This window comes from Protopterus annectens, chromosome 1.part1 (assembly GCF_019279795.1).
Source record: "Protopterus annectens isolate FY-2018-M chromosome 1.part1, PAN1.0, whole genome shotgun sequence".
NCBI classification, from domain to species: domain Eukaryota; kingdom Metazoa; phylum Chordata; order Ceratodontiformes; family Protopteridae; genus Protopterus; species Protopterus annectens.
In genome coordinates this window covers 1,085,970,182-1,085,982,386 of record NC_056726.1, presented here as the reverse complement: position 1 = coordinate 1,085,982,386, position 12,205 = coordinate 1,085,970,182, and positions in this window count along the sequence as shown.

Here is a 12,205-nt window from a genome sequence, read left to right as displayed (position 1 = left end):
TTAGATAGTGCACCCTGTTTGTGTGATTCCAAGTGAACAGCAAATGCACCTTAAAAGGAAGGTAAATAAAAAAGTCATATTGTAATAAACTGCGATGTGATCTCTACACAGGATTCAAGCAATACTTCATGTACTGTATTCTTCTCGGTTCACTTCAGTTGCACCTTATATCACAGAATTTGAAATCTGTCAGGTGCATTTACTGAAATAAGTACTCTGTCTGTTGCCGGGTGTCATACAATGACACCGGGCATGTTTCAGCTACCTAAAGGCAGCCTAAATTAAAATTTTCACTTTTTTCCTTAAACAATGAACATGTTTGTGTACTGCCAAGCAGAGAGCAAATCAATAATGAAATGGATTACGACTGAAAATTAAGCAATGGTCATTATTCAAGGTATTCTATAAAAAGCATTTGAACAATGCTTCATGTACCTCATTTCTGTCAATTCACCTCAATCACACCTTGCACCACACAGAAAGTTACCTGACAGGTGTATTTTCGTGAATGATTACTATCCAGAGCACTGCCAGCTGCGCAAAGCAGCAAGGCATTTTTGAGCTACCTAATGCAGCCTAAACTAAATTATACACTTTTTTCCTCAGGTAGTGAACCATATTTGTACAATGCCAAGTGAAGACCATATAGAACAGCCACTGAAGACTAATATATGTTAGGGAAATTACAGATAGTGAATGAATGCCATGTATGGGTATATGTAGCAATGACCAGAGCAGGAAGTGCATTCAGGTGAACAATTCTTACTTCTCACATCTCTGTACAAGATCAGAAATGTACTATTATCAAACCTGTAGTTAGTGACATATTATGTTACAATAAACAGACTAAGGATCGCATTCTATTAGCAATAGTACACTATGGTATCACAAAATGTGATTAAATAAATATTCTGACAATCTTCTGTAAAAGTATTATCAGAATCAGAATCACATTTATTGGCCAAGTATGCACGCATACAAGGAATTTGACTCTGGTTTCAGTCACTATCCAAGTATGAATTACATAAATGACACATACAACTATTAAGAGCAAGACAAACAACATACAAGCAACTACTAAGAACAAGACAAAAAAGTAAATATATATATATATATATACATACATAAAAGGTGCAATGTGCAACAAATACTGAAATAAACTCTGAAAGAAACAAGTATTAACAATATGTAAGCAATACTGCAGAATCCTCAGAGGCTTGGGAAAAAGAATACCCCAACCTAATAAGCTAAGTTAACTGTTTACGAACTTGATGGCCTGTGGAAAAAACTATTTTTATATCTGCTTGTTTTGGTGTGTATTAATCTATAACACCTGGCTGGTGGTAATAGTTCAAAAAAATGGTGGCCTGGATGTGAATGGTCAGTGATGATCTTCCCTGCCCTTTTCATAACTCTGGATACGTCCTGGTCCTGTGTGGTGGGCAAACTAGCACTAATGATATTTTTGGCAGACCTGACTATTCAATGCAATCTATTTTTTTCATGATTAGACAGAGATCCAAACCACACTGTTATGGAGGAGCTGAGAGCAGACTCAATGACTGCTGTATAGACCTGAATCAACAGTTCCTGTAGGAGGTTGAACTTCCTCAGCTGCCTCAGAAAGAATATACATTGTTGTGCCTTTTTTATGATGGACCCTACATTGGTCACCCACTTAATTTCCCAGGGGATTATAGATCCCAAAAACTTAAAAGGATTTTACAACTGACACAGCAGTATTAAATACACCGACAGGTGATAATATTGTAGTACCATTTCTAAAGTCCATTGTCGTCTCTACAGTTTTAAGAGTGATCGACAGTCCAAATATTTCATTGTTGGCTTCTTTATGTCTTGTGTTGTCTATATCAATGGATTCAAACATTGCATCATATATTCAACAAAACAAAGTAGGCTGTGTAGATAAATCAGTGCTCCAACAACAAGAAATATGTGTAGAAATATATGCAAAAGAGCACTGAACCACGGCTGAGTAAAACACTGGTTTAATAAAGATAAGAACAATGGTGAGTGCTTTCGCAGTCAAGCTGCTTCCTCAGACAATTCAAACTAAGCTAATTCATACATTTAAATGTACTTTCCACATGATGACATTACACCAATCCAACATTTAAAGGTACAACATCAAAAATATACAACATCAAAAAATATATATATTGAAAGTATATAAAAGACCAACAACTGATAAAACAGTCCTTGTCTGACTATAAAAACATACATTCATAAAAATTAATATAAATAACCTCTTATCTATGTAAGGGTCTGTTGACTAATACAGGTTGAATGGACAACTTGTCATTGAGTCCTCTACCCATGTTTGCCCTCATCCTAATAAACCATTTGAGCTCACTATTTTCAACTGTTTCTAACAGGCCCCTGTCAAGCATTAAATGGTACCATTTCTGAAACCATGAATCTAAACTCATGCCCTGTCCCCACGGCCATAACATGTCGTGCCAGAGCATTGGTGTCAACATGTTTATATATGTCGTAGAGATGTTCCCTAATCCGATTTCGTAACCTACGTGTGGTCATACCTATATAAAAAGAAAAACAAACTATACAATAACCTAGATATACCAAGTTACTGGAATTACAATCTGCTCTCAAATGAAAGCTTAATTGTTTCCCTGTGTCTGGATGATGAAATCCACCTGAGGTATCAAGATATTTGCAAAAATTACACTCTTTACATGGTAAAGTACCATATCCAGACCAGACCCTAGAGTCTGGCTATCTTCTCCATAGTCCAACTTAGGATCACAGAGAATTCTTTTGAGGTATTTTCTGTTTTTAAATGCATAATGTGGAACATCACCAACCATTTGCCTTATTTTTTCATCAGCACAAAGAACATTCCAGTTCTTATGAAACACATTTTTTAACAAATTAATGTTACTAGTATAGGTTACTGGAAATCTCATGTACTTTTCCCTAGGATTAACATCAGTTGCCGACCTGTTCATCCTAGAAAAATAAGGTCTACCAAGTCTTGTTCTCATAGTACGTGCCTGTACAAGGGTCTAACTTCTTCCTTAGAATAACCTCTCTCAAGGAAGGATTTACCACGGTTTGCAAGTTCTCCATTGAATCTCCCATCATCAGCTGTTAACCTTGACACTCTCAATGCTTGCCCTTTCATCACGTTTTTACAAATATGCTGGGGATGCATACTACTACGTTCCAAATAGGTATTCCTATAACCTTCTTTTCTACGTATTTCTGTATTAAAATATCCTTGTACAGATCTATGAACACATACATTGAGAAACTCAATTGATGTATTAGAGGTATTAGCTGTGAATTTCACAAAATCAGTTGTATTATTAATAAATTCCACAAACCGGGAGAAACTAGACCCATCTCCCTCCCACAAAAGAAGAGATCATCCAGAAATCGACAAAAGAATATTATAGAAAGACCCATATCTTCATTCAAATCATATTCCTTTTCCCAGGTAGCCATAACTATGTTGGCGTAGCTATTGGCACAAGATGTGCCCATAACCACACCATCTCGTTGCCTGAACAGCTTATCCTCAAAAAGGAACAAATTGCTTTCCAAAACTGTTTCCAACAAAAAACATATTAAATCAATTTTACTAGAATCATAGGTACCATCATCCACTAAATATTGTTTAAGAATATCTATCCCTTGACAATTGGGAATAACTGTGAATAATGATTGCACATCTAGGGTTGCCATAATGCAGGTGTCAGAAGGTGGTTTATCAACAACAGAATCATAAAGATCCTCTAAGAACGGTTTTGTGTCCCTTAGAATATATTTGTTCTTTAATATTATCGGTTTCAGTTGTTGCTCAATATACAATGATAGAGGCTCTGTAGCCCATCCTCCATCCACCACTATTGGCCTCATGGGTGGCTTAGTGGGATGTTTATGGATTTTAGGAAGGCCCTGAATTATGGGTATAAGGGGTTCTTTCACCAATAAATACTTAAACAGTTCCTGATCTATGCTATGATATTGCAGACATTCAAACAATCCATTATAAATAGATGTAATAAATCTCTCAACATCCCTATGTGTAATACTTTCATAGGCTATGGGATCATTCAACATGTCTAACATAGCCATCCTATACCAAACATGGCCCATCACTACTAACGGACCTCCCTTATCGGCTGGTCTAATAGTGATAGTTGTATCCAGCCGTAAATTATTTAAAGCTTGCTTCTCATAGGCATTCAAATTGCAGAAACATTTGGTCTTGGTATTATTGTCATAAAGTTTATAAATGTCCTTCAAACACATTTTCTCAAATATTTCAACAACTCCATTAACAATGGGAACATAATTACTAGGCCTCTTAAGAGTTTTAACAGAACCAACGGTATCCTGCATTTCTCCCCCATATATGTTTATGGATATCAGCTGGGTATGACAACCCTGTGTTCCAAAGGTTAAACATTCCTCTTATGTTGTGCTGATGAAGTCATAAGAAGGCAGAAACATGCATGCCCACAGCTAGAGGGGTTTGGCTTTAATGGCCTGAAATTGTCCATAAATAGACTTAAAAATAAAAGTAAAAGAAAAAGACATGGACATTCAGAATTGCCATTTAGCTGAAACACCTGATATCCTTAAGGGGTGATTTGCATATATCCCATGAGGCATCTGATGCAAGACGTTTAAGGTATTACACAGTTAGATGTCTAGCTTTGCTATATTTTTCTTTTTGTGTTTTTTAACCAGTTGGTTATCTGTGTGATCTTTTTACTCTTTGTTTTAGTTTGTTAGTTGGGATATTTTGTAGACACCATAATGTTTATGGATATTAGCTGGGTATGACAACCCTGTGTTTCCAACGGTCAAACATTCTTCTTGTGCTGTGCTGATGATGTCATAAGAAGACAGAAACATGCATGGCTACACTAGAGGGGTTTGGCTTTAAAGGCCTGAAATTGTCCATAAATAGACTTAACAATGAAAGTAAAAGAAAAAGTCATTGACATTCCGAATTGCCATTTAGCTGAAATGCCTGATATCCTTAAGGGGTGATTTGCATGTATCCCATGAAGCCTCTGATGCAAGAGGTTTAAGGTATCACACAGAAGTCTAGCTTTGCTAGATTTTCCTTTTTGTGTTTTTTAATAAGGTCTTAAAATTTCAGAAAATCTGTCTCATGTAATGAATATTGTTTGCCATGGTGTTTGCTCCTAGTTTTAATTTGCAATTACTGTGTAAGGTATATCCCAGTCATTTTTTTCTCAATGTGCTATTGCCATTATTGTTTTTTAAATGCTCTTTTCCAGAGACCGATTAAACAAGTGGCTTGTCAAGTAAATGTTTGCAAGTTATGTTTCAGCCATCATGCATGTTGCCCTGTGGTTGAATATTGCCTGATTTTCCAGCTGGATACACCAGCAGTGCACCTTCCATTTCTGTTACAGATTCCTGTTGGAGAGAATTAGAAAAGAAATTGCACGATTTTGAATCTTGAAGAATTTTTTGTTTGCTTGTTTCTTAGTAAACTTATTATTGTTCTTGGGATAACTGGTTCAGCATTTTGTTTTACTACTAGTCACATTCTTTTTTAGTACTGTAGTTGTTCAAAAAAGATGCACTAAACTGACATACCAACATCTAAACTGACTTTTGCTTCCTCCGTTTATATTTCCTTTACATATGCCCTCTTAGAGCATTAATTTCTTACTTCCTTCTACTTACAGCATTTTTACATGAACTGTTCAACGTAATGCATCAAGATGATGACAATAAAACTTCCATAGCCTTGCTGATTTATCTCAATGGTCTGTTAACAGCTTCAACATAACTTCTTCTTCCACATGTGGAAAAGATATAGAAAAGCATGATATGCTCAAGAATGCATAAAGCTTCATAAGTGTTTTTAACATCAGTTTTCTTTTTAAAACAGTGTCTGTGGCCTGTGGAGTCTCCATATAGCTGCTAACCTTCTCTCCTACACCAGCTGCCATGTTGATATGCTTATGTCCTATAATTGCTAGTAAAGATGCTCTCTTTAAACTGATTTTTTTTCTGCTGTTTTAAAAATGTTGTTCCTTACCTGTATTATAACATCTGAAATGACAAAGCATGTTTACTGTAGGAACCAATACTTACCCGGTACTTGGTCTTTCCTTTCTTGGAGAGTTTTCACATAACTTTAAAAAAACAGAAGCTTCATCCATTTATGCACAAATTGTAATTGTGAAATATGTTGATGTCACTGTGTCATACATCGTAGCAAGGGATGCAGAGGGCTGAAGAAATGTCAGACTGCTGATATATGACTTGTAGCAGCTACTATGCTATCCTGATGATCTCACAGGTCAGGAACTTAACTGTATCTCCTAAGATGAGCCACCGCACCTTTCTTTCTGCAGTAGATGTCTCAAACTTTGAAGGATATCCTTATGTGGTACAAAAAAATAGGGATAGTCTGGTGGATGGGGAAATTTAATCAGTCTGTGCATCCAGGGGTACATACAGGAGGTGAAAATGAAAGAAGTCAAAGTCATTTATATGCCAGCATATGTTATTTTTGAAAAACATTAGCCTACTACCCCTTTTGTGAAAAATAACTTGATTCTACATGACATGTTTGTATATAATATATGTTACAGCATGAGTTTAAGGATCTCAGTCTTCAAGGCAGGAAATGTATATTGGATTTGCCTCAGTGTAAAAATGAAATGCACTGTTCTGAAATGTAAAGGGTCCTTATATTTATTGCTATCGAAAAATATTTACATTGTAACAGATTAGTTTGATGCTCACTGCTCAATCAGTATAACAGCGATCTGTTTATGAACTGGAAGTTCTGTTTTTCACCAGTTTCATGTATCATAGCAATTGACAATGTTCCATACTGCGTCTTAAAACCAATTTTCTTCTATGCATGTGTTGTAAGGCGGTGATATAGCTGGCAGCAGTCTGAGAGCATGATTTTTGAATTAATTACTAATGTCATTTATGATCCTGCTCCAATGTGGCTTGAAATAGATAGTGGTTTGTATGTATATGTATTCTGTTCCAATTATGGAAATGAATTATTTCTATGATATTTTAAATGAAACATTTCTGTTTCTTAGTTATTAAAGAAAAAATACAATAGTACTCTACAAGAATAACATTCTACTATGTTGTTTATTTCCTGCAGACCTACATTACTTTTGTTCATTTAGTACAGATTGTTTCTGCATTTGCAGTATCTTAGGTATTGGAATAGCACTAATTACATAGTAATTAAACAAGATCGCATTTTGTCTTTTTGTATGCATCTAATTTTGTCTGAAATGGAGCTACCGCTGTACTTAAAATAAAATGTTCTGCACACTCCTATTGCAGGAATTTCTGTTAAATGATCCGTTATATCTTCTTAAGCGATAAACAAAAGGCATTTCACAGTGTGCAGACTTTTCTGTACACTCCTATTGCAGGAATTTCTGTTAAATGATCCATTATATCTTCCTAAGTGATAAAGAAAAGGCATTTCACAGTGTGCAGACTCTTTGACAGAGCACCTGTTCTCACTGATTCATTACTGAGCTCAGCTTGTGCAAAAGTTGTAATTATTGCGGATATACTAATAACATACCAACAGCAACTTGCTGTCATTGTCTAACTAGTTACTTGAAGTACTAGTTGTATGGACAGTGTTTAAATGTCATGGCATATAACTGAAGCATACAAATTAAGAGAAAAATAAAGTCATTTTATTTAAGCATACAAGGCTAGTGCTGCCTGTATCCCAACTATTCACTTACAGTTGGCCAAGTATCTAGGTAAGACTGCATTATTCAAAACACATTTTTTTGGCTAAATCATATCAGTGGTATCCTTACGGAAACCATACCTTTTTTTGTTATAACCATTTATTTTATGCAAATTTAATGATGAATGCAGCAAGAAAAACAAACTGTGATTATATTTACACAGAACATGCCATATACATTTACAAAACAGTTTTACACCAAAGACTAATTCCAAAGGTCTGAACAACACTTAAATATAAGTTAACTATAAATAACACTTAGTCTTACTAGTCTTACTCTAGCTTCCCTCTAGCTATTCCTCCAAACCTATCAACCCTTCTTATATGTGAGACTGGACAATGAAAAAAATCCCTAAGGAGAAGGAGACATTGTATATAGGTTTACTATTAAATATCCAAAGTGCCTGTGCTCAACCGCCATATGGTCAAAAGGTACTTTTCAAATAGGCAGAATACCGAAACAAAATACATCAACTACACCACAGCGAATGAGTAGTGTAGTTTGAGTATCTGAATTCGACATTGTGCATAGAGATCACGGTTCAGTGAGAAAGAGGGAATTAGCCCATTTCCTCACTATAGTACAGTCTCAGAGTTGGTATATTTAATTTGCAGGGGGGCACAGCCCCCCACATGGGGGGTGCAGGGATGTGATGCCCCCCTGCAAAATAGTACAATTAACATACCATTGACTTTAGAGTGTAATGGTGCATTAAACAGCATGGTTGACTGACACCACCTCCTGCTATGTCGAACACATCGATCTACAGCTGTCAATGTATTCATTTTCTCCATGGCTGCTATTTCAAAGTTCGAAATTCTGCATTTTGGGTTGACCATTGTGACTGGTCAACGAATGCAGTTTTGGAATTTCAGTAGTAAACCATTTTATATATATATATATATATATATATATATATATATATATATATATACATACACACATAAACACACTAACACACACACACACACACAGACACACACACACACACACACACACACACACACACACACACACACACACACACACAAATAAATATATTACTGTATAAATATATGTGTATGCATATATATATATATATATATATATATATATGTGTGTGTGTATAATATATATATATATATATATATATATATATATATATATGTGTGTGTGTGTGTGTGTATGTGTATGTGTGTCTGTGTGTGTACACACCCACACCCACAAACACACACATATATTAGTGCAATGTGTTTGGTCACGAGTTCTGTTGGCTAACAACTGGAAGTACATGGTTATTTGTTCAAATGTCTAGTTTATCAAATGGATGTATTTGTGTATGTGACTTTGTGCATGTACATGCTTGCAGGTTAAGGTTAAAGTAAGATTTAGGGAAGAAGATAAATTTAGTGTATGCATGATTATTTGTGTTTTAGGATTAGGGTAAGTGTTAGGTAAAGGGATAGTTTTACTGTTGAATGTATTTATGGAAGTGTTGGTGAGTGTGTTGTGGTAGTGTTATGAATTTTTTTTAAGTTAAAGTGGAGGTATAGGGGTAGGTGTAAGGACAGAGTTTGGGTTATGGTTAGCATACATTTTTAAGGTGGGTCAGGGTAGCAAAGGGCCTGACCATGGGAGTTTCAGCATGAGTAAGACAGTGAGAAGAACAAAAAGTAGAGAAAGTAATTGTACTTCTACTAATCGCAACTTATGCACCAGCAAGTAACAGGTAATCAGCACTTACACAGAGTTGCAAGATGGCCAGCAAAAACCAGGCACCCATGTAATTAAGTCAAGACTGCTTGTCCTGTGAATGATGTCCTGTGGCAAGGGATAATTAGCATGGTGCAAGCTACTTTTTTTATAAGCAATGTAATGACATGGTAGTTTTCATAATAATACAATTCAGTACCATTGGTTTGGGAGCATATCTAAAAATGTATCAGAACACATTGGTATAAAGCTAGAAACAAACAAAGGCTTGTGGTGATGGGGAAAGGGTTGCCTCTGCAAACACAGACACCCTTCAACAAAAATATGAAATGAAATTTTCCCTGTTTCAGATTTATGTAATGTGGTATCAATTTAATAAGTCATGACATGCCTGCAATGCAGATAAAAGTATATTTTTGAAAAGTGTTGCTGCCTATGGGACAGTTATGAATGGCAAGTAACTAGACAGTGAGATCAGTTGGTGAATTAGTTAGTGAATCTGATGGTGAATCTGGTGGCATCAATACAAAGTATAAATTGGTTTTCATCTACGTACACTACCGGTCTATAGCCTCTTAATGGGACAGCCCAATTACCCTACCCAATAGATCAGATAGAATTAGAAACTGAGCCAAGATCATAGACTGGATTTTGGTGTCCAACCCAGACCACATATTACCACTTGTATTTTAGCAAACACTCAAAGTAACAACACTCCTACATTCTTGTTTGGAAACATGTCAAACTAAACAAAAAAACACCAGTATTTATCTCTCTCTGAAGAAAAGCATTACTTATGTTAACTATTTTATTACATTATTAGAACCATCCTTGATAACTTCATACCCTATAAAAATCGTTGCAGTTAAAACTATTATATGTCCAAATATTTATGGGAGAGAGAGAGAGAAATAGTTAAGATACTTCACAGACATAATCCAAGCCAACAATCAACAACACAAAAATCTGAGAAAAAAATGCAACAGTTTCTTCAAAATAGGAAGAATAATTACTTTGATACAGAGAAACTGAAAACTACATCTTCATAGGTTCATAGGTTTATAGGTTGGTACTAGGCTATTGGCCCTAGGGCCTATACAAGCCTAGCCATAACAATTCCCTGGCTATTTCTTCCCACAATATTTACTTCCCTCCAAGAAAAACTCATTGGGAACCTTTTCATCTCTGTTACCATCCTTCAACTTGATAGACAATGAACACATAAAATTATTTTTAGACTGCAATATTCAGAGTATCATCCAAAACCCATCCCCAGACCTACCAACCACTACTCAGACTCTCACACAGTTTAACTGAAGTTTGCATATTCAGATTATGTAAGAATTTACAAAACAAAGAAAGAGTAGGATAAGATGATATCCCTCCTAAATTCATCAGATTAGGCAAACAATCCTTAGCCATAAACCACCAGATTCATTAGTGGAAATATGCAAGAATGTTTACTTCCTGCCATTTGGAAAGGGGGACATATCAGTCATGTATGAAAAAATATATTTCCTTCCATACAGCACAATAATTTCTGTCACATAACCACTCTGATCATAATCTCAAGGATTCGATATAAGTGCATCAAAGTTAATAGCATAAATCACTAAACACAACATCATTACCATAGCTCAACATGGACTCCACAAGGCATGCTCAGTGAACACAACTGCTACTCTAATACATTACACTAGATAAAACTGAACTCTGGTAAAGTAGTTGTTGAAATTTTCTTTGATTTTTCAAAAGCATTCAGCAATCTGTCTTCTGAAGGACTAACAAAACAATTGCAAAACATGGATTTCTGCTCTCTTGGCACAGAATGGTTTAGAAGCTGTCTTATGAAAAGAAAACTTTACCTTCAGTAAAGGGATTGCAAGAGGCTCCATCTTGGTCCTTTATTGTTCACTTTCTTTGTATATGTAATACACAATCAGTAATACAACATGGCAAAGATATTGCCCTGCTATTCTCTCATAAATCTAGACAAAAATACATAAATGACTCCAAATACTATACAAATGGCTTGCAGAATCCCACCTATTAATAAATGCAAACAGAAGCAATTCCATTGCATTCAAATAAAAAAAAAATATAAAAATACATCCACACTGAAACCAAAAATGCATCAAGAGTCAGCATATACAACAGAGTAGCTAGACATCATGGTTGATGATGGTCTCTCTGGAATCAGAGGTAAACACAGCAACTAAAAAAGTAACATCAAACTAGGCATATATATACAGAATCAGAGAATACCTCATTCTCATATACAGTAGAAGAAAAAATAATAGCCACGCTAGTCCACTCAAAATTATTTTATGGTAGGTAGCATCATATACATGGGCATCTCAAACTCCCTGCTTGTAGAACTTGAAAAAATCTATTAAAAATCTGACAAATTTATCTTGGACTACCTTCACAGAACTTATCACTGCCTCATGCTAAAGAATCTCCTTGGTTATCATTAAAAAATAAATTACATTTCATCCAACTTTTCCAAGTTTATGTTCCTACATAAGGGCAGCTAACACCATGGCTCAAAATCTGTCCAAAGTAACCTGCCTCACCTGTAAGCTATGTTTTGCCCCCCCCCCCCCAAGTTCCAACTCAGTAGTGTGAGACTTGGAAAAACAGGTTGATAGCAATCTAAACACTGACTACTGAGTTTCCACAGTGGTAAGGAAAGCATTCTACATGACACACCTCATAAAATGGGGGCA